The sequence below is a fragment of the Pelophylax lessonae genome (genome assembly GCF_965119305.1).
Source record: "Pelophylax lessonae genome assembly, chromosome: 8".
NCBI lineage: Eukaryota > Metazoa > Chordata > Amphibia > Anura > Ranidae > Pelophylax > Pelophylax lessonae.
The window spans coordinates 271,091,996-271,117,330 of record NC_138775.1 but is presented as its reverse complement, the minus strand read 5'-3'; positions in this window follow the sequence as shown (position 1 = coordinate 271,117,330).

Sequence of the window (25,335 nt, the reverse complement as noted above, 5' to 3'; positions counted from 1 at the left end):
GTTAATGATGAGTAATACTACGCATTATTCCTGTGCTGATTTCTGATAGGTTCTCTTTTTTTCAGTTTTTTCATTCTTTTATGACCTGTTTCTCTTGCAGGTACTCGTCAGCTACCATGACATTGATTTTATATATTCTGACACAAACAGTGTTTGCGCTCAGCATATATGGATACCTTTGCTGATAGCAGCTGTGTTGATTTTCTGATTTCAGCACTGCAGTTAAAATCGTATTTTGGTATACGTGGATAGTGTCGTGTATACCCATCATTAAATTCAGTGGGTGGTTGTTTGGGCGTTTAATGATGAGTAATACTACTTATTATTCCTGTGCTGATTTCTGATAGGTTCTCTTTTTTTCAGTTTTTTCATTCTTTTATGACCTGTTTCTCTTGCAGGTACTCGTTGGCTACCATGACATTGATTTTATATATTCTGACACAAACAGCGTTTGCGCTCAGCATATATGGATACCTTTGCTGATAGCAGCTGTGGTGATTTTCTGATTTCAGCACTGCAGTTAAAATCCTATTTTGGTATACGTGGATAGTGTTGTGTATACCCATCATTAAATTCAGTGGGTGGTTGTTTCGGGCGGTTAATGATGAGTAATACTACGCATTATTCCTGTGCTGATTTCTGATAGGTTCTCTTTTTTTCCGTTTTTTCATTCTTTTATGACCTGTTTCTCTTGCAGGTACTCGTCGGCTACCATGACATTGATTTTATATATTCTGACACAAACAGTGTTTGCGCTCAGCATATATGGATACCTTTGCTGATAGCAGCTGTGGTGATTTTCTGATTTCAGCACTGCAGTTAAAATCCTATTTTGGTATACGTGGATAGTGTCGTGTATACCCATCATTAAATTCAGTGGGTGGTTGTTTGGGCGGTTAATGATGAGTAATACTACGCATTATTCCTGTGCTGATTTCTGATAGGTTCTCTTTTTTTCCGTTTTTTCATTCTTTTATGACCTGTTTCTCTTGCAGGTACTCGTCAGCTACCATGACATTGATTTTATATATTCTGACACAAACAGTGTTTGCGCTCAGCATATATGGATACCTTTGCTGATAGCAGCTGTGTTGATTTTCTGATTTCAGCACTGCAGTTAAAATCGTATTTTGGTATACGTGGATAGTGTCGTGTATACCCATCATTAAATTTAGTGGGTGGTTGTTTGGGCGTTTAATGATGAGTAATACTACTTATTATTCCTGTGCTGATTTCTGATAGGTTCTCTTTTTTTCAGTTTTTTCATTCTTTTATGACCTGTTTCTCTTGCAGGTACTCGTCGGCTACCATGACATTGATTTTATATATTCTGACACAAACAGCGTTTGCGCTCAGCATATATGGATACCTTTGCTGATAGCAGCTGTGGTGATTTTCTGATTTCAGCACTGCAGTTCCTATTTTGGTATACGTGGATAGTGTTGTGTATACCCATCATTAAATTCAGTGGGTGGTTGTTTGGGCGGTTAATGATGAGTAATACTACGCATTATTCCTGTGCTGATTTCTGATAGGTTCTCTTTTTTTCAGTTTTTTCATTCTTTTATGACCTGTTTCTCTTGCAGGTACTCGTCAGCTACCATGACATTGATTTTATATATTCTGACACAAACAGTGTTTGCGCTCAGCATATATGGATACCTTTGCTGATAGCAGCTGTGTTGATTTTCTGATTTCAGCACTGCAGTTAAAATCGTATTTTGGTATACGTGGATAGTGTCGTGTATACCCATCATTAAATTCAGTGGGTGGTTGTTTGGGCGTTTAATGATGAGTAATACTACTTATTATTCCTGTGCTGATTTCTGATAGGTTCTCTTTTTTTCAGGTTTTTCATTCTTTTATTACCTGTTTCTCTTGCAGGTACTCGTCGGCTACCATGACATTGATTTTATGTATTCTTTCACAAACAGTGTTTGCGCTCAGCATATATGGATACCTTTGCTGATAGCAGCTGTGGTGATTTTCTGATTTCAGCACTGCAGTTAAAATCCTATTTTGGTATACGTGGATAGTGTCGTGTATACCCATCATTAAATTCAGTGGGTGGTTGTTTGGGCGGTTAACGATGAGTAATACTACGCATTATTCCTGTGCTGATTTCTGATAGGTTCTCTTTTTTTCCGTTTTTTCATTCTTTTATGACCTGTTTCTCTTGCAGGTACTCGTCGGCTACCATGACATTGATATTATATATTCTGACACAAACAGTGTTTGCGCTCAGCATATATGGATACCTTTGCTGACAGCAGCTGTGGTGATTTTCTGATTTCAGCACTTCAGTTAAAATCCTATTTTGGTATACGTGGATAGTGTCGTGTATACCCATCATTAAATTCAGTGGGTGGTTGTTTGGTCGGTTAATGATGAGTAATACTACGCATTATTCCTGTGCTGATTTCTTAAAGGTTCTCTTTTTTTCCGTTTTTTCATTCTTTTATGACCTGTTTCTCTTGCAGGTACTCGTCGGCTACCATTGCATTGATTTTATATATTCTGACACAAACAGTGTTTGCGCTCAGCATATATGGATACCTTTGCTGATAGCAGCTGTGGTGATTTTCTGATTTCAGCACTGCAGTTAAAATCCTATTTTGGTATACGTGGAGAGTGTCGTGTATACCCATCATTAAATTCAGTGGGTGGTTGTTTGGGCGGTTAATGATGAGTAATTCTACGCATTATTCCTGTGCTGATTTCTGATAGGTTCTCTTTTTTTCAGTTTTTTCATTCTTTTATGACCTGTTTCTCTTGCAGGTACTCGTCGGCTACCATGACATTGATTTTATATATTCTGACACAAACAGTGTTTGCGTTCAGCATATATGGATACCTTTGCTGATAGCAGCTGTGGTGATTTTCTGATTTCAGCACTGCAGTTAAAATCCTATTTTGGTATACGTGGATAGTGTCGTATATACCCATCATTAAATTCAGTGGGTGGTTGTTTGGGCGGTTAATGATGAGTAATACTACACATTATTCCTGTGCTGATTTCTGATAGGTTCTCTTTTTTTCCGTTTTTTCATTCTTTTATGACCTGTTTCTCTTGCAGGTACTCGTCGGCTACCATGACATTGATTTTATATATTCTGACACAAACAGTGTTTGCGCTCAGCATATATGGATACCTTTGCTGATAGCAGCTGTGGTGATTTTCTGATTTCAGCACTGCAGTTAAAATCCTATTTTGGTATACGTGGATAGTGTCGTGTATGCCCATTATTAAATTCAGTGGGTGGTTGTTTGGGCGGGTAATGATGAGTAATACTACGCATTATTCCTGCGCTGATTTCTGATAGGTTCTCTTTTTTTCCGTTTTTTCATTCTTTTATGACCTGTTTCTCTTGCAGGTACTCGTCGGCTACCATGACATTGATTTTATGTATTCTTTCACAAACAGTGTTTGCGCTCAGCATATATGGATACCTTTGCTGATAGCAGCTGTGGTGATTTTCTGATTTTAGCACTGCAGTTAAAATCCTATTTTGGTATACGTGGATAGTGTCGTGTATACCCATCATTAAATTCAGTGGGTGGTTGTTTGGGCGGTTAATGATGAGTAATACTACACATTATTCCTGTGCTGATTTCTGATAGGTTCTCTTTTTTTCCGTTTTTTTATTCTTTTATGACCTGTTTCTCTTGCAGGTACTCGTCGGCTACCATGACATTGATTTTATGTATTTTGACACAAACAGCGTTTGCGCTCAGCATATATGGATACCTTTGCTGATAGCAGCTGTGGTGATTTTCTGATTTCAGCACTGCAGTTAAAATCCTATTTTGGTATACGTGGATAGTGTCGTGTATACCCATCATTAAATTCAGTGGGTGGTTGTTTTGGCGGTTAATGATGAGTAATACTACACATTATTCCTGTGCTGATTTCTAATAGGTTCTCTTTTTTTCCGTTTTTTCATTCTTTTATGACCTGTTTCTCTTGCAGGTACTCGTCGGCTACCATGACATTGATTTTATATATTCTGACACAAACAGCGTTTGCGCTCAGCGTATATGGATACCTTTGCTGATATTAGCTGTGGTGATTTTTTTATTTCAGCACTGCAGTTAAAATCCTATTTTGGTATACGTGGATAGTGTCGTGTATACCCATCATTAAATTCAGTGGGTGGTTGTTTGGGCGGTTAATGATGAGTAATACTACGCATTATTCCTGTGCTGATTTCTGATAGGTTCTCTTTTTTTCCGTTTTTTCATTCTTTTATGACCTGTTTCTCATGCAGGTACTCGTCGGCTACCATGACATTGATTTTATATATTCTGACACAAACAGTGTTTGCGCTCAGCATATATGGATACCTTTGCTGATAGCAGCTGTGGTGATTTTCTGATTTCAGCACTGCAGTTAAAATCCTATTTTGGTATACGTGGATAGTATCGTGTATACCCATCATTAAATTCAGTGGGTGGTTGTTTGGGCGGTTAATGATGAGTAATACTACGCATTATTCCTGTGCTGATTTCTGATAGGTTCTCCTTTTTTCCGTTTTTTCATTCTTTTATGACCTGTTTCTCTTGCAGGTACTCGTCGGCTACCATGACATTGATTTTATATATTCTGACACAAACAGTGTTTGCGCTCAGCATATATGGATACCTTTGCTGATAGCAGCTGTGGTGATTTTCTGATTTCAGCACTGCAGTTAAAATCCTATTTTGGTATACGTGGATAGTGTCGTGTATACCCATCATTAAATTCAGTGGGTGGTTGTTTGGGCGGTTAATGATGAGTAATACTACGCATTATTCCTGTGCTGATTTCTGATAGGTTCTCTTTTTTTCCGTTTTTTCATTCTTTTATGACCTGTTTCTCTTGCAGGTACTCGTCGGCTACCATGACATTGATTTTATATATTCTGACACAAACAGTGTTTGCGCTCAGCATATATGGATACCTTTGCTGACAGCAGCTGTGGTGATTTTCTGATTTCAGCACTGCAGTTAAAATCCTATTTTGGTATACGTGGATAGTGTCGTGTATACCCATCATTAAATTCAGTGGGTGGTTGTTTGGGCGGTTAATGATGAGTAATACTACGCATTATTCCTGTGCTGATTTCTGATAGGTTCTCTTTTTTTCCGTTTTTTCATTCTTTTATGACCTGTTTCTCTTGCAGGTACTCGTCGGCTACCATGACATTGATTTTATATATTCTGACACAAACAGTGTTTGCGCTCAGCATATATGGATACCTTTGCTGATAGCAGCTGTGGTGATTTTCTGATTTCAGCACTGCAGTTAAAATCCTATTTTGGTATACGTGGATAGTGTCGTGTATACCCATCATTAAATTCAGTGGGTGGTTGTTTGGGCGGTTAATGATGAGTAATACTACGCATTATTCCTGTGCTGATTTCTGATAGGTTCTCTTTTTTTCCGTTTTTTCATTCTTTTATGACCTGTTTCTCTTGCAGGTACTCGTCGGCTACCATGACATTGATTTTATATATTCTGACACAAACAGTGTTTGCGCTCAGCATATATGGATACCTTTGCTGATAGCAGCTGTGGTGATTTTCTGATTTCAGCACTGCAGTTAAAATCCTATTTTGGTATACGTGGATAGTGTCGTGTATACCCATCATTAAATTCAGTGGGTGGTTGTTTGGGCGGTTAACGATGAGTAATACTACGCATTATTCCTGTGCTGATTTCTGATAGGTTCTCTTTTTTTCCGTTTTTTCATTCTTTTATGACCTGTTTCTCTTGCAGGTACTCGTCGGCTACCATGACATTGATATTATATATTCTGACACAAACAGTGTTTGCGCTCAGCATATATGGATACCTTTGCTGACAGCAGCTGTGGTGATTTTCTGATTTCAGCACTTCAGTTAAAATCCTATTTTGGTATACGTGGATAGTGTCGTGTATACCCATCATTAAATTCAGTGGGTGGTTGTTTGGTCGGTTAATGATGAGTAATACTACGCATTATTCCTGTGCTGATTTCTTAAAGGTTCTCTTTTTTTCCGTTTTTTCATTCTTTTATGACCTGTTTCTCTTGCAGGTACTCGTCGGCTACCATTGCATTGATTTTATATATTCTGACACAAACAGTGTTTGCGCTCAGCATATATGGATACCTTTGCTGATAGCAGCTGTGGTGATTTTCTGATTTCAGCACTGCAGTTAAAATCCTATTTTGGTATACGTGGAGAGTGTCGTGTATACCCATCATTAAATTCAGTGGGTGGTTGTTTGGGCGGTTAATGATGAGTAATTCTACGCATTATTCCTGTGCTGATTTCTGATAGGTTCTCTTTTTTTCAGTTTTTTCATTCTTTTATGACCTGTTTCTCTTGCAGGTACTCGTCGGCTACCATGACATTGATTTTATATATTCTGACACAAACAGTGTTTGCGTTCAGCATATATGGATACCTTTGCTGATAGCAGCTGTGGTGATTTTCTGATTTCAGCACTGCAGTTAAAATCCTATTTTGGTATACGTGGATAGTGTCGTATATACCCATCATTAAATTCAGTGGGTGGTTGTTTGGGCGGTTAATGATGAGTAATACTACACATTATTCCTGTGCTGATTTCTGATAGGTTCTCTTTTTTTCCGTTTTTTCATTCTTTTATGACCTGTTTCTCTTGCAGGTACTCGTCGGCTACCATGACATTGATTTTATATATTCTGACACAAACAGTGTTTGCGCTCAGCATATATGGATACCTTTGCTGATAGCAGCTGTGGTGATTTTCTGATTTCAGCACTGCAGTTAAAATCCTATTTTGGTATACGTGGATAGTGTCGTGTATACCCATTATTAAATTCAGTGGGTGGTTGTTTGGGCGGGTAATGATGAGTAATACTACGCATTATTCCTGCGCTGATTTCTGATAGGTTCTCTTTTTTTCCGTTTTTTCATTCTTTTATGACCTGTTTCTCTTGCAGGTACTCGTCGGCTACCATGACATTGATTTTATGTATTCTTTCACAAACAGTGTTTGCGCTCAGCATATATGGATACCTTTGCTGATAGCAGCTGTGGTGATTTTCTGATTTTAGCACTGCAGTTAAAATCCTATTTTGGTATACGTGGATAGTGTCGTGTATACCCATCATTAAATTCAGTGGGTGGTTGTTTGGGCGGTTAATGATGAGTAATACTACACATTATTCCTGTGCTGATTTCTGATAGGTTCTCTTTTTTTCCGTTTTTTCATTCTTTTATGACCTGTTTCTCTTGCAGGTACTCGTCGGCTACCATGACATTGATTTTATATATTCTGACACAAACAGTGTTTGCGCTCAGCATATATGGATACCTTTGCTGATAGCAGCTGTGGTGATTTTCTGATTTCAGCACTGCAGTTAAAATCCTATTTTGGTATACGTGGATAGTGTCGTGTATGCCCATTATTAAATTCAGTGGGTGGTTGTTTGGGCGGGTAATGATGAGTAATACTACGCATTATTCCTGCGCTGATTTCTGATAGGTTCTCTTTTTTTCCGTTTTTTCATTCTTTTATGACCTGTTTCTCTTGCAGGTACTCGTCGGCTACCATGACATTGATTTTATGTATTCTTTCACAAACAGTGTTTGCGCTCAGCATATATGGATACCTTTGCTGATAGCAGCTGTGGTGATTTTCTGATTTTAGCACTGCAGTTAAAATCCTATTTTGGTATACGTGGATAGTGTCGTGTATACCCATCATTAAATTCAGTGGGTGGTTGTTTGGGCGGTTAATGATGAGTAATACTACACATTATTCCTGTGCTGATTTCTGATAGGTTCTCTTTTTTTCCGTTTTTTTATTCTTTTATGACCTGTTTCTCTTGCAGGTACTCGTCGGCTACCATGACATTGATTTTATGTATTTTGACACAAACAGCGTTTGCGCTCAGCATATATGGATACCTTTGCTGATAGCAGCTGTGGTGATTTTCTGATTTCAGCACTGCAGTTAAAATCCTATTTTGGTATACGTGGATAGTGTCGTGTATACCCATCATTAAATTCAGTGGGTGGTTGTTTTGGCGGTTAATGATGAGTAATACTACACATTATTCCTGTGCTGATTTCTAATAGGTTCTCTTTTTTTCCGTTTTTTCATTCTTTTATGACCTGTTTCTCTTGCAGGTACTCGTCGGCTACCATGACATTGATTTTATATATTCTGACACAAACAGCGTTTGCGCTCAGCGTATATGGATACCTTTGCTGATATTAGCTGTGGTGATTTTTTTATTTCAGCACTGCAGTTAAAATCCTATTTTGGTATACGTGGATAGTGTCGTGTATACCCATCATTAAATTCAGTGGGTGGTTGTTTGGGCGGTTAATGATGAGTAATACTACGCATTATTCCTGTGCTGATTTCTGATAGGTTCTCTTTTTTTCCGTTTTTTCATTCTTTTATGACCTGTTTCTCATGCAGGTACTCGTCGGCTACCATGACATTGATTTTATATATTCTGACACAAACAGTGTTTGCGCTCAGCATATATGGATACCTTTGCTGATAGCAGCTGTGGTGATTTTCTGATTTCAGCACTGCAGTTAAAATCCTATTTTGGTATACGTGGATAGTATCGTGTATACCCATCATTAAATTCAGTGGGTGGTTGTTTGGGCGGTTAATGATGAGTAATACTACGCATTATTCCTGTGCTGATTTCTGATAGGTTCTCCTTTTTTCCGTTTTTTCATTCTTTTATGACCTGTTTCTCTTGCAGGTACTCGTCGGCTACCATGACATTGATTTTATATATTCTGACACAAACAGTGTTTGCGCTCAGCATATATGGATACCTTTGCTGATAGCAGCTGTGGTGATTTTCTGATTTCAGCACTGCAGTTAAAATCCTATTTTGGTATACGTGGATAGTGTCGTGTATACCCATCATTAAATTCAGTGGGTGGTTGTTTGGGCGGTTAATGATGAGTAATACTACGCATTATTCCTGTGCTGATTTCTGATAGGTTCTCTTTTTTTCCGTTTTTTCATTCTTTTATGACCTGTTTCTCTTGCAGGTACTCGTCGGCTACCATGACATTGATTTTATATATTCTGACACAAACAGTGTTTGCGCTCAGCATATATGGATACCTTTGCTGACAGCAGCTGTGGTGATTTTCTGATTTCAGCACTGCAGTTAAAATCCTATTTTGGTATACGTGGATAGTGTCGTGTATACCCATCATTAAATTCAGTGGGTGGTTGTTTGGGCGGTTAATGATGAGTAATACTACGCATTATTCCTGTGCTGATTTCTGATAGGTTCTCTTTTTTTCCGTTTTTTCATTCTTTTATGACCTGTTTCTCTTGCAGGTACTCGTCGGCTACCATGACATTGATTTTATATATTCTGACACAAACAGTGTTTGCGCTCAGCATATATGGATACCTTTGCTGATAGCAGCTGTGGTGATTTTCTGATTTCAGCACTGCAGTTAAAATCCTATTTTGGTATACGTGGATAGTGTCGTGTATACCCATCATTAAATTCAGTGGGTGGTTGTTTGGGCGGTTAATGATGAGTAATACTACGCATTATTCCTGTGCTGATTTCTGATAGGTTCTCTTTTTTTCCGTTTTTTCATTCTTTTATGACCTGTTTCTCTTGCAGGTACTCGTCGGCTACCATGACATTGATTTTATATATTCTGACACAAACAGTGTTTGCGCTCAGCATATATGGATACCTTTGCTGATAGCAGCTGTGGTGATTTTCTGATTTCAGCACTGCAGTTAAAATCCTATTTTGGTATACGTGGATAGTGTCGTGTATACCCATCATTAAATTCAGTGGGTGGTTGTTTGGGCGGTTAACGATGAGTAATACTACGCATTATTCCTGTGCTGATTTCTGATAGGTTCTCTTTTTTTCCGTTTTTTCATTCTTTTATGACCTGTTTCTCTTGCAGGTACTCGTCGGCTACCATGACATTGATATTATATATTCTGACACAAACAGTGTTTGCGCTCAGCATATATGGATACCTTTGCTGACAGCAGCTGTGGTGATTTTCTGATTTCAGCACTTCAGTTAAAATCCTATTTTGGTATACGTGGATAGTGTCGTGTATACCCATCATTAAATTCAGTGGGTGGTTGTTTGGTCGGTTAATGATGAGTAATACTACGCATTATTCCTGTGCTGATTTCTTAAAGGTTCTCTTTTTTTCCGTTTTTTCATTCTTTTATGACCTGTTTCTCTTGCAGGTACTCGTCGGCTACCATTGCATTGATTTTATATATTCTGACACAAACAGTGTTTGCGCTCAGCATATATGGATACCTTTGCTGATAGCAGCTGTGGTGATTTTCTGATTTCAGCACTGCAGTTAAAATCCTATTTTGGTATACGTGGAGAGTGTCGTGTATACCCATCATTAAATTCAGTGGGTGGTTGTTTGGGCGGTTAATGATGAGTAATTCTACGCATTATTCCTGTGCTGATTTCTGATAGGTTCTCTTTTTTTCAGTTTTTTCATTCTTTAAGACCTGTTTCTCTTGCAGGTACTCGTCGGCTACCATGACATTGATTTTATATATTCTGACACAAACAGTGTTTGCGTTCAGCATATATGGATACCTTTGCTGATAGCAGCTGTGGTGATTTTCTGATTTCAGCACTGCAGTTAAAATCCTATTTTGGTATACGTGGATAGTGTCGTATATACCCATCATTAAATTCAGTGGGTGGTTGTTTGGGCGGTTAATGATGAGTAATACTACACATTATTCCTGTGCTGATTTCTGATAGGTTCTCTTTTTTTCCGTTTTTTCATTCTTTTATGACCTGTTTCTCTTGCAGGTACTCGTCGGCTACCATGACATTGATTTTATATATTCTGACACAAACAGTGTTTGCGCTCAGCATATATGGATACCTTTGCTGATAGCAGCTGTGGTGATTTTCTGATTTCAGCACTGCAGTTAAAATCCTATTTTGGTATACGTGGATAGTGTCGTGTATACCCATTATTAAATTCAGTGGGTGGTTGTTTGGGCGGGTAATGATGAGTAATACTACGCATTATTCCTGCGCTGATTTCTGATAGGTTCTCTTTTTTTCCGTTTTTTCATTCTTTTATGACCTGTTTCTCTTGCAGGTACTCGTCGGCTACCATGACATTGATTTTATGTATTCTTTCACAAACAGTGTTTGCGCTCAGCATATATGGATACCTTTGCTGATAGCAGCTGTGGTGATTTTCTGATTTTAGCACTGCAGTTAAAATCCTATTTTGGTATACGTGGATAGTGTCGTGTATACCCATCATTAAATTCAGTGGGTGGTTGTTTGGGCGGTTAATGATGAGTAATACTACACATTATTCCTGTGCTGATTTCTGATAGGTTCTCTTTTTTTCCGTTTTTTTATTCTTTTATGACCTGTTTCTCTTGCAGGTACTCGTCGGCTACCATGACATTGATTTTATGTATTTTGACACAAACAGCGTTTGCGCTCAGCATATATGGATACCTTTGCTGATAGCAGCTGTGGTGATTTTCTGATTTCAGCACTGCAGTTAAAATCCTATTTTGGTATACGTGGATAGTGTCGTGTATACCCATCATTAAATTCAGTGGGTGGTTGTTTTGGCGGTTAATGATGAGTAATACTACACATTATTCCTGTGCTGATTTCTAATAGGTTCTCTTTTTTTCAGTTTTTTCATTCTTTTATGACCTGTTTCTCTTGCAGGTACTCGTTGGCTACCATGACATTGATTTTATATATTCTGACACAAACAGTGTTTGCGCTCAGCATATATGGATACCTTTGCTGATAGCAGCTGTGTTGATTTTCTGATTTCAGCACTGCAGTTAAAATCGTATTTTGGTATACGTGGATAGTGTCGTGTATACCCATCATTAAATTCAGTGGGTGGTTGTTTGGGCGTTTAATGATGAGTAATACTACTTATTATTCCTGTGCTGATTTCTGATAGGTTCTCTTTTTTTCAGTTTTTTCATTCTTTTATGACCTGTTTCTCTTGCAGGTACTCGTTGGCTACCATGACATTGATTTTATATATTCTGACACAAACAGCGTTTGCGCTCAGCATATATGGATACCTTTGCTGATAGCAGCTGTGGTGATTTTCTGATTTCAGCACTGCAGTTAAAATCCTATTTTGGTATACGTGGATAGTGTTGTGTATACCCATCATTAAATTCAGTGGGTGGTTGTTTCGGGCGGTTAATGATGAGTAATACTACGCATTATTCCTGTGCTGATTTCTGATAGGTTCTCTTTTTTTCCGTTTTTTCATTCTTTTATGACCTGTTTCTCTTGCAGGTACTCGTCGGCTACCATGACATTGATTTTATATATTCTGACACAAACAGTGTTTGCGCTCAGCATATATGGATACCTTTGCTGATAGCAGCTGTGGTGATTTTCTGATTTCAGCACTGCAGTTAAAATCCTATTTTGGTATACGTGGATAGTGTCGTGTATACCCATCATTAAATTCAGTGGGTGGTTGTTTGGGCGGTTAATGATGAGTAATACTACGCATTATTCCTGTGCTGATTTCTGATAGGTTCTCTTTTTTTCCGTTTTTTCATTCTTTTATGACCTGTTTCTCTTGCAGGTACTCGTCAGCTACCATGACATTGATTTTATATATTCTGACACAAACAGTGTTTGCGCTCAGCATATATGGATACCTTTGCTGATAGCAGCTGTGTTGATTTTCTGATTTCAGCACTGCAGTTAAAATCGTATTTTGGTATACGTGGATAGTGTCGTGTATACCCATCATTAAATTTAGTGGGTGGTTGTTTGGGCGTTTAATGATGAGTAATACTACTTATTATTCCTGTGCTGATTTCTGATAGGTTCTCTTTTTTTCAGTTTTTTCATTCTTTTATGACCTGTTTCTCTTGCAGGTACTCGTCGGCTACCATGACATTGATTTTATATATTCTGACACAAACAGCGTTTGCGCTCAGCATATATGGATACCTTTGCTGATAGCAGCTGTGGTGATTTTCTGATTTCAGCACTGCAGTTCCTATTTTGGTATACGTGGATAGTGTTGTGTATACCCATCATTAAATTCAGTGGGTGGTTGTTTGGGCGGTTAATGATGAGTAATACTACGCATTATTCCTGTGCTGATTTCTGATAGGTTCTCTTTTTTTCAGTTTTTTCATTCTTTTATGACCTGTTTCTCTTGCAGGTACTCGTCAGCTACCATGACATTGATTTTATATATTCTGACACAAACAGTGTTTGCGCTCAGCATATATGGATACCTTTGCTGATAGCAGCTGTGTTGATTTTCTGATTTCAGCACTGCAGTTAAAATCGTATTTTGGTATACGTGGATAGTGTCGTGTATACCCATCATTAAATTCAGTGGGTGGTTGTTTGGGCGTTTAATGATGAGTAATACTACTTATTATTCCTGTGCTGATTTCTGATAGGTTCTCTTTTTTTCAGTTTTTTCATTCTTTTATGACCTGTTTCTCTTGCAGGTACTCGTTGGCTACCATGACATTGATTTTATATATTCTGACACAAACAGCGTTTGCGCTCAGCATATATGGATACCTTTGCTGATAGCAGCTGTGGTGATTTTCTGATTTCAGCACTGCAGTTAAAATCCTATTTTGGTATACGTGGATAGTGTTGTGTATACCCATCATTAAATTCAGTGGGTGGTTGTTTCGGGCGGTTAATGATGAGTAATACTACGCATTATTCCTGTGCTGATTTCTGATAGGTTCTCTTTTTTTCCGTTTTTTCATTCTTTTATGACCTGTTTCTCTTGCAGGTACTCGTCGGCTACCATGACATTGATTTTATATATTCTGACACAAACAGTGTTTGCGCTCAGCATATATGGATACCTTTGCTGATAGCAGCTGTGGTGATTTTCTGATTTCAGCACTGCAGTTAAAATCCTATTTTGGTATACGTGGATAGTGTCGTGTATACCCATCATTAAATTCAGTGGGTGGTTGTTTGGGCGGTTAATGATGAGTAATACTACGCATTATTCCTGTGCTGATTTCTGATAGGTTCTCTTTTTTTCCGTTTTTTCATTCTTTTATGACCTGTTTCTCTTGCAGGTACTCGTCAGCTACCATGACATTGATTTTATATATTCTGACACAAACAGTGTTTGCGCTCAGCATATATGGATACCTTTGCTGATAGCAGCTGTGTTGATTTTCTGATTTCAGCACTGCAGTTAAAATCGTATTTTGGTATACGTGGATAGTGTCGTGTATACCCATCATTAAATTTAGTGGGTGGTTGTTTGGGCGTTTAATGATGAGTAATACTACTTATTATTCCTGTGCTGATTTCTGATAGGTTCTCTTTTTTTCAGTTTTTTCATTCTTTTATGACCTGTTTCTCTTGCAGGTACTCGTCGGCTACCATGACATTGATTTTATATATTCTGACACAAACAGCGTTTGCGCTCAGCATATATGGATACCTTTGCTGATAGCAGCTGTGGTGATTTTCTGATTTCAGCACTGCAGTTCCTATTTTGGTATACGTGGATAGTGTTGTGTATACCCATCATTAAATTCAGTGGGTGGTTGTTTGGGCGGTTAATGATGAGTAATACTACGCATTATTCCTGTGCTGATTTCTGATAGGTTCTCTTTTTTTCAGTTTTTTCATTCTTTTATGACCTGTTTCTCTTGCAGGTACTCGTCAGCTACCATGACATTGATTTTATATATTCTGACACAAACAGTGTTTGCGCTCAGCATATATGGATACCTTTGCTGATAGCAGCTGTGTTGATTTTCTGATTTCAGCACTGCAGTTAAAATCGTATTTTGGTATACGTGGATAGTGTCGTGTATACCCATCATTAAATTCAGTGGGTGGTTGTTTGGGCGTTTAATGATGAGTAATACTACTTATTATTCCTGTGCTGATTTCTGATAGGTTCTCTTTTTTTCAGGTTTTTCATTCTTTTATTACCTGTTTCTCTTGCAGGTACTCGTCGGCTACCATGACATTGATTTTATATATTCTGACACAAGCAGTGTTTGCGCTCAGCATATATGGATACCTTTGCTGATAGCAGCTGTGGTGATTTTCTGATTTCAGCACTGCAGTTAAAATCCTATTTTGGTATACGTGGATAGTGTCGTGTATACCCATCATTAAATTCAGTGGGTGGTTGTTTGGGCGGTTAATGATGAGTAATACTACGCATTATTCCTGCGCTGATTTCTGATAGGTTCTCATTTTTTCCGTTTTTTCATTCTTTTATGACCTGTTTCTCTTGCAGGTACTCGTCGGCTACCATGACATTGATTTTATGTATTCTTTCACAAACAGTGTTTGCGCTCAGCATATATGGATACCTTTGCTGATAGCAGCTGTGGTGATTTTCTGATTTTAGCACTGCAGTTAAAATCCTATTTTGGTATACGTGGATAGTGTCGTGTATACCCATCATTAAATTCAGTGGGTGGTTGTTTGGGCGGTTAATGATGAGTAATACTACACATTATTCCTGTGCTGATTTCTGATAGGTTCTCTTTTTTTCCGTTTTTTCATTCTTTTATGACCTGTTTCTCTTGCAGGTACTCGTCGGCTACCATGACATTGATTTTATATATTTTGACACAAACAGCGTTTGCGCTCAGCATATATGGATTCCTTTGCTGATAGCAGCTGTGGTGATTTTCTGATTTCAGCACTGCAGTTAAAATCCTATTTTGGTATACGTGGATAGTGTCGTGTATACCCATCATTAAATTCAGTGGGTGGTTGTTTTGGCGGTTAATGATGAGTAATACTACACATTATTCCTGTGCTGATTTCTAATAGGTTCTCTTTTTTTCAGTTTTTTCATTCTTTTATGACCTGTTTCTCTTGCAGGTACTCGTCGGCTACCATGACATTGATTTTATATATTCTGACACAAACAGCGTTTGCGCTCAGCGTATATGGATACCTTTGCTGATATTAGCTGTGGTGATTTTTTTATTTCAGCACTGCAGTTAAAATCCTATTTTGGTATACGTGGATAGTGTCGTGTATACCCATCATTAAATTCAGTGGGTGGTTGTTTGGGCGGTTAATGATGAGTAATACTACGCATTATTCCTGTGCTGATTTCTGATAGGTTCTCTTTTTTTCCGTTTTTTCATTCTTTTATGACCTGTTTCTCTTGCAGGTACTCGTCGGCTACCATGACATTGATTTTATATATTCTGACACAAACAGTGTTTGCGCTCAGCATATATGGATACCTTTGCTGATAGCAGCTGTGGTGATTTTCTGATTTCAGCACTGCAGTTAAAATCCTATTTTGGTATACGTGGATAGTGTCGTGTATACCCATCATTAAATTCAGTGGGTGGTTGTTTGGGCGGTTAATGATGAGTAATACTACGCATTATTCCTGTGCTGATTTCTGATAGGTTCTCTTTTTTTCCGTTTTTTCATTCTTTTATGACCTGTTTCTCTTGCAGGTACTCGTCGGCTACCATGACATTGATTTTATATATTCTGACACAAACAGTGTTTGCGCTCAGCATATATGGATACCTTTGCTGATAGCAGCTGTGGTGATTTTCTGATTTCAGCACTGCAGTTAAAATCCTATTTTGGTATACGTGGATAGTGTCGTGTATACCCATCATTAAATTCAGTGGGTGGTTGTTTGGGCGGTTAACGATGAGTAATACTACGCATTATTCCTGTGCTGATTTCTGATAGGTTCTCTTTTTTTCCGTTTTTTCATTCTTTTATGACCTGTTTCTCTTGCAGGTACTCGTCGGCTACCATGACATTGATATTATATATTCTGACACAAACAGTGTTTGCGCTCAGCATATATGGATACCTTTGCTGACAGCAGCTGTGGTGATTTTCTGATTTCAGCACTTCAGTTAAAATCCTATTTTGGTATACGTGGATAGTGTCGTGTATACCCATCATTAAATTCAGTGGGTGGTTGTTTGGTCGGTTAATGATGAGTAATACTACGCATTATTCCTGTGCTGATTTCTTAAAGGTTCTCTTTTTTTCCGTTTTTTCATTCTTTTATGACCTGTTTCTCTTGCAGGTACTCGTCGGCTACCATTGCATTGATTTTATATATTCTGACACAAACAGTGTTTGCGCTCAGCATATATGGATACCTTTGCTGATAGCAGCTGTGGTGATTTTCTGATTTCAGCACTGCAGTTAAAATCCTATTTTGGTATACGTGGAGAGTGTCGTGTATACCCATCATTAAATTCAGTGGGTGGTTGTTTGGGCGGTTAATGATGAGTAATTCTACGCATTATTCCTGTGCTGATTTCTGATAGGTTCTCTTTTTTTCAGTTTTTTCATTCTTTTATGACCTGTTTCTCTTGCAGGTACTCGTCGGCTACCATGACATTGATTTTATATATTCTGACACAAACAGTGTTTGCGTTCAGCATATATGGATACCTTTGCTGATAGCAGCTGTGGTGATTTTCTGATTTCAGCACTGCAGTTAAAATCCTATTTTGGTATACGTGGATAGTGTCGTATATACCCATCATTAAATTCAGTGGGTGGTTGTTTGGGCGGTTAATGATGAGTAATACTACACATTATTCCTGTGCTGATTTCTGATAGGTTCTCTTTTTTTCCGTTTTTTCATTCTTTTATGACCTGTTTCTCTTGCAGGTACTCGTCGGCTACCATGACATTGATTTTATGTATTCTGACACAAACAGTGTTTGCGCTCAGCATATATGGATACCTTTGCTGATAGCAGCTGTGGTGATTTTCTGATTTCAGCACTGCAGTTAAAATCCTATTTTGGTATACGTGGATAGTGTCGTGTATGCCCATTATTAAATTCAGTGGGTGGTTGTTTGGGCGGGTAATGATGAGTAATACTACGCATTATTCCTGCGCTGATTTCTGATAGGTTCTCTTTTTTTCCGTTTTTTCATTCTTTTATGACCTGTTTCTCTTGCAGGTACTCGTCGGCTACCATGACATTGATTTTATGTATTCTTTCACAAACAGTGTTTGCGCTCAGCATATATGGATACCTTTGCTGATAGCAGCTGTGGTGATTTTCTGATTTTAGCACTGCAGTTAAAATCCTATTTTGGTATACGTGGATAGTGTCGTGTATACCCATCATTAAATTCAGTGGGTGGTTGTTTGGGCGGTTAATGATGAGTAATACTACACATTATTCCTGTGCTGATTTCTGATAGGTTCTCTTTTTTTCCGTTTTTTTATTCTTTTATGACCTGTTTCTCTTGCAGGTACTCGTCGGCTACCATGACATTGATTTTATGTATTTTGACACAAACAGCGTTTGCGCTCAGCATATATGGATACCTTTGCTGATAGCAGCTGTGGTGATTTTCTGATTTCAGCACTGCAGTTAAAATCCTATTTTGGTATACGTGGATAGTGTCGTGTATACCCATCATTAAATTCAGTGGGTGGTTGTTTTGGCGGTTAATGATGAGTAATACTACACATTATTCCTGTGCTGATTTCTAATAGGTTCTCTTTTTTTCCGTTTTTTCATTCTTTTATGACCTGTTTCTCTTGCAGGTACTCGTCGGCTACCATGACATTGATTTTATATATTCTGACACACACAGCGTTTGCGCTCAGCGTATATGGATACCTTTGCTGATATTAGCTGTGGTGATTTTTTTATTTCAGCACTGCAGTTAAAATCCTATTTTGGTATACGTGGATAGTGTCGTGTATACCCATCATTAAATTCAGTGGGTGGTTGTTTGGGCGGTTAATGATGAGTAATACTACGCATTATTCCTGTGCTGATTTCTGATAGGTTCTCTTTTTTTCCGTTTTTTCATTCTTTTATGACCTGTTTCTCATGCAGGTACTCGTCGGCTACCATGACATTGATTTTATATATTCTGACACAAACAGTGTTTGCGCTCAGCATATATGGATACCTTTGCTGATAGCAGCTGTGGTGATTTTCTGATTTCAGCACTGCAGTTAAAATCCTATTTTGGTATACGTGGATAGTATCGTGTATACCCATCATTAAATTCAGTGGGTGGTTGTTTGGGCGGTTAATGATGAGTAATACTACGCATTATTCCTGTGCTGATTTCTGATAGGTTCTCCTTTTTTCCGTTTTTTCATTCTTTTATGACCTGTTTCTCTTGCAGGTACTCGTCGGCTACCATGACATTGATTTTATATATTCTGACACAAACAGTGTTTGCGCTCAGCATATATGGATACCTTTGCTGATAGCAGCTGTGGTGATTTTCTGATTTCAGCACTGCAGTTAAAATCCTATTTTGGTATACGTGGATAGTGTCGTGTATACCCATCATTAAATTCAGTGGGTGGTTGTTTGGGCGGTTAATGATGAGTAATACTACGCATTATTCCTGTGCTGATTTCTGATAGGTTCTCTTTTTTTCCGTTTTTTCATTCTTTTATGACCTGTTTCTCTTGCAGGTACTCGTCGGCTACCATGACATTGATTTTATATATTCTGACACAAACAGTGTTTGCGCTCAGCATATATGGATACCTTTGCTGACAGCAGCTGTGGTGATTTTCTGATTTCAGCACTGCAGTTAAAATCCTATTTTGGTATACGTGGATAGTGTCGTGTATACCCATCATTAAATTCAGTGGGTGGTTGTTTGGGCGGTTAATGATGAGTAATACTACGCATTATTCCTGTGCTGATTTCTGATAGGTTCTCTTTTTTTCCGTTTTTTCATTCTTTTATGACCTGTTTCTCTTGCAGGTACTCGTCGGCTACCATGACATTGATTTTATATATTCTGACACAAACAGTGTTTGCGCTCAGCATATATGGATACCTTTGCTGATAGCAGCTGTGGTGATTTTCTGATTTCAGCACTGCAGTTAAAATCCTATTTTGGTATACGTGGATAGTGTCGTGTATACCCATCATTAAATTCAGTGGGTGGTTGTTTGGGCGGTTAATGATGAGTAATACTACGCATTATTCCTGTGCTGATTTCTGATAGGTTCTCTTTTTTTCCGTTTTTTCATTCTTTTATGACCTGTTTCTCTTGCAGGTACTCGTCGGCTACCATGACATTGATTTTATATATTCTGACACAAACAGTGTTTGCGCTCAGCATATATGGATACCTTTGCTGATAGCAGCTGTGGTGATTTTCTGATTTCAGCACTGCAGTTAAAATCCTATTTTGGTATACGTGGATAGTGTCGTGTATACCCATCATTAAATTCAGTGGGTGGTTGTTTGGGCGGTTAACGATGAGTAATACTACGCATTATTCCTGTGCTGATTTCTGATAGGTTCTCTTTTTTTCCGTTTTTTCATTCTTTTATGACCTGTTTCTCTTGCAGGTACTCGTCGGCTACCATGACATTGATATTATATATTCTGACACAAACAGTGTTTGCGCTCAGCATATATGGATACCTTTGCTGACAGCAGCTGTGGTGATTTTCTGATTTCAGCACTTCAGTTAAAATCCTATTTTGGTATACGTGGATAGTGTCGTGTATACCCATCATTAAATTCAGTGGGTGGTTGTTTGGTCGGTTAATGATGAGTAATACTACGCATTATTCCTGTGCTGATTTCTTAAAGGTTCTCTTTTTTTCCGTTTTTTCATTCTTTTATGACCTGTTTCTCTTGCAGGTACTCGTCGGCTACCATTGCATTGATTTTATATATTCTGACACAAACAGTGTTTGCGCTCAGCATATATGGATACCTTTGCTGATAGCAGCTGTGGTGATTTTCTGATTTCAGCACTGCAGTTAAAATCCTATTTTGGTATACGTGGAGAGTGTCGTGTATACCCATCATTAAATTCAGTGGGTGGTTGTTTGGGCGGTTAATGATGAGTAATTCTACGCATTATTCCTGTGCTGATTTCTGATAGGTTCTCTTTTTTTCAGTTTTTTCATTCTTTTATGACCTGTTTCTCTTGCAGGTACTCGTCGGCTACCATGACATTGATTTTATATATTCTGACACAAACAGTGTTTGCGTTCAGCATATATGGATACCTTTGCTGATAGCAGCTGTGGTGATTTTCTGATTTCAGCACTGCAGTTAAAATCCTATTTTGGTATACGTGGATAGTGTCGTATATACCCATCATTAAATTCAGTGGGTGGTTGTTTGGGCGGTTAATGATGAGTAATACTACACATTATTCCTGTGCTGATTTCTGATAGGTTCTCTTTTTTTCCGTTTTTTCATTCTTTTATGACCTGTTTCTCTTGCAGGTACTCGTCGGCTACCATGACATTGATTTTATATATTCTGACACAAACAGTGTTTGCGCTCAGCATATATGGATACCTTTGCTGATAGCAGCTGTGGTGATTTTCTGATTTCAGCACTGCAGTTAAAATCCTATTTTGGTATACGTGGATAGTGTCGTGTATACCCATTATTAAATTCAGTGGGTGGTTGTTTGGGCGGGTAATGATGAGTAATACTACGCATTATTCCTGCGCTGATTTCTGATAGGTTCTCTTTTTTTCCGTTTTTTCATTCTTTTATGACCTGTTTCTCTTGCAGGTACTCGTCGGCTACATGACATTGATTTTATGTATTCTTTCACAAACAGTGTTTGCGCTCAGCATATATGGATACCTTTGCTGATAGCAGCTGTGGTGATTTTCTGATTTTAGCACTGCAGTTAAAATCCTATTTTGGTATACGTGGATAGTGTCGTGTATACCCATCATTAAATTCAGTGGGTGGTTGTTTGGGCGGTTAATGATGAGTAATACTACACATTATTCCTGTGCTGATTTCTGATAGGTTCTCTTTTTTTCCGTTTTTTCATTCTTTTATGACCTGTTTCTCTTGCAGGTACTCGTCGGCTACCATGACATTGATTTTATATATTCTGACACAAACAGTGTTTGCGCTCAGCATATATGGATACCTTTGCTGATAGCAGCTGTGGTGATTTTCTGATTTCAGCACTGCAGTTAAAATCCTATTTTGGTATACGTGGATAGTGTCGTGTATGCCCATTATTAAATTCAGTGGGTGGTTGTTTGGGCGGGTAATGATGAGTAATACTACGCATTATTCCTGCGCTGATTTCTGATAGGTTCTCTTTTTTTCCGTTTTTTCATTCTTTTATGACCTGTTTCTCTTGCAGGTACTCGTCGGCTACCATGACATTGATTTTATGTATTCTTTCACAAACAGTGTTTGCGCTCAGCATATATGGATACCTTTGCTGATAGCAGCTGTGGTGATTTTCTGATTTTAGCACTGCAGTTAAAATCCTATTTTGGTATACGTGGATAGTGTCGTGTATACCCATCATTAAATTCAGTGGGTGGTTGTTTGGGCGGTTAATGATGAGTAATACTACACATTATTCCTGTGCTGATTTCTGATAGGTTCTCTTTTTTTCCGTTTTTTTATTCTTTTATGACCTGTTTCTCTTGCAGGTACTCGTCGGCTACCATGACATTGATTTTATGTATTTTGACACAAACAGCGTTTGCGCTCAGCATATATGGATACCTTTGCTGATAGCAGCTGTGGTGATTTTCTGATTTCAGCACTGCAGTTAAAATCCTATTTTGGTATACGTGGATAGTGTCGTGTATACCCATCATTAAATTCAGTGGGTGGTTGTTTTGGCGGTTAATGATGAGTAATACTACACATTATTCCTGTGCTGATTTCTAATAGGTTCTCTTTTTTTCCGTTTTTTCATTCTTTTATGACCTGTTTCTCTTGCAGGTACTCGTCGGCTACCATGACATTGATTTTATATATTCTGACACAAACAGCGTTTGCGCTCAGCGTATATGGATACCTTTGCTGATATTAGCTGTGGTGATTTTTTTATTTCAGCACTGCAGTTAAAATCCTATTTTGGTATACGTGGATAGTGTCGTGTATACCCATCATTAAATTCAGTGGGTGGTTGTTTGGGCGGTTAATGATGAGTAATACTACGCATTATTCCTGTGCTGATTTCTGATAGGTTCTCTTTTTTTCCGTTTTTTCATTCTTTTATGACCTGTTTCTCATGCAGGTACTCGTCGGCTACCATGACATTGATTTTATATATTCTGACACAAACAGTGTTTGCGCTCAGCATATATGGATACCTTTGCTGATAGCAGCTGTGGTGATTTTCTGATTTCAGCACTGCAGTTAAAATCCTATTTTGGTATACGTGGATAGTATCGTGTATACCCATCATTAAATTCAGTGGGTGGTTGTTTGGGCGGTTAATGATGAGTAATACTACGCATTATTCCTGTGCTGATTTCTGATAGGTTCTCCTTTTTTCCGTTTTTTCATTCTTTTATGACCTGTTTCTCTTGCAGGTACTCGTCGGCTACCATGACATTGATTTTATATATTCTGACACAAACAGTGTTTGCGCTCAGCATATATGGATACCTTTGCTGATAGCAGCTGTGGTGATTTTCTGATTTCAGCACTGCAGTTAAAATCCTATTTTGGTATACGTGGATAGTGTCGTGTATACCCATCATTAAATTCAGTGGGTGGTTGTTTGGGCGGTTAATGATGAGTAATACTACGCATTATTCCTGTGCTGATTTCTGATAGGTTCTCTTTTTTTCCGTTTTTTCATTCTTTTATGACCTGTTTCTCTTGCAGGTACTCGTCGGCTACCATGACATTGATTTTATATATTCTGACACAAACAGTGTTTGCGCTCAGCATATATGGATACCTTTGCTGACAGCAGCTGTGGTGATTTTCTGATTTCAGCACTGCAGTTAAAATCCTATTTTGGTATACGTGGATAGTGTCGTGTATACCCATCATTAAATTCAGTGGGTGGTTGTTTGGGCGGTTAATGATGAGTAATACTACGCATTATTCCTGTGCTGATTTCTGATAGGTTCTCTTTTTTTCCGTTTTTTCATTCTTTTATGACCTGTTTCTCTTGCAGGTACTCGTCGGCTACCATGACATTGATTTTATATATTCTGACACAAACAGTGTTTGCGCTCAGCATATATGGATACCTTTGCTGATAGCAGCTGTGGTGATTTTCTGATTTCAGCACTGCAGTTAAAATCCTATTTTGGTATACGTGGATAGTGTCGTGTATACCCATCATTAAATTCAGTGGGTGGTTGTTTGGGCGGTTAACGATGAGTAATACTACGCATTATTCCTGTGCTGATTTCTGATAGGTTCTCTTTTTTTCCGTTTTTTCATTCTTTTATGACCTGTTTCTCTTGCAGGTACTCGTCGGCTACCATGACATTGATATTATATATTCTGACACAAACAGTGTTTGCGCTCAGCATATATGGATACCTTTGCTGACAGCAGCTGTGGTGATTTTCTGATTTCAGCACTTCAGTTAAAATCCTATTTTGGTATACGTGGATAGTGTCGTGTATACCCATCATTAAATTCAGTGGGTGGTTGTTTGGTCGGTTAATGATGAGTAATACTACGCATTATTCCTGTGCTGATTTCTTAAAGGTTCTCTTTTTTTCCGTTTTTTCATTCTTTTATGACCTGTTTCTCTTGCAGGTACTCGTCGGCTACCATTGCATTGATTTTATATATTCTGACACAAACAGTGTTTGCGTTCAGCATATATGGATACCTTTGCTGATAGCAGCTGTGGTGATTTTCTGATTTCAGCACTGCAGTTAAAATCCTATTTTGGTATACGTGGATAGTGTCGTATATACCCATCATTAAATTCAGTGGGTGGTTGTTTGGGCGGTTAATGATGAGTAATACTACACATTATTCCTGTGCTGATTTCTGATAGGTTCTCTTTTTTTCCGTTTTTTCATTCTTTTATGACCTGTTTCTCTTGCAGGTACTCGTCGGCTACCATGACATTGATTTTATATATTCTGACACAAACAGTGTTTGCGCTCAGCATATATGGATACCTTTGCTGATAGCAGCTGTGGTGATTTTCTGATTTCAGCACTGCAGTTAAAATCCTATTTTGGTATACGTGGATAGTGTCGTGTATACCCATTATTAAATTCAGTGGGTGGTTGTTTGGGCGGGTAATGATGAGTAATACTACGCATTATTCCTGCGCTGATTTCTGATAGGTTCTCTTTTTTTCCGTTTTTTCATTCTTTTATGACCTGTTTCTCTTGCAGGTACTCGTCGGCTACCATGACATTGATTTTATGTATTCTTTCACAAACAGTGTTTGCGCTCAGCATATATGGATACCTTTGCTGATAGCAGCTGTGGTGATTTTCTGATTTTAGCACTGCAGTTAAAATCCTATTTTGGTATACGTGGATAGTGTCGTGTATACCCATCATTAAATTCAGTGGGTGGTTGTTTGGGCGGTTAATGATGAGTAATACT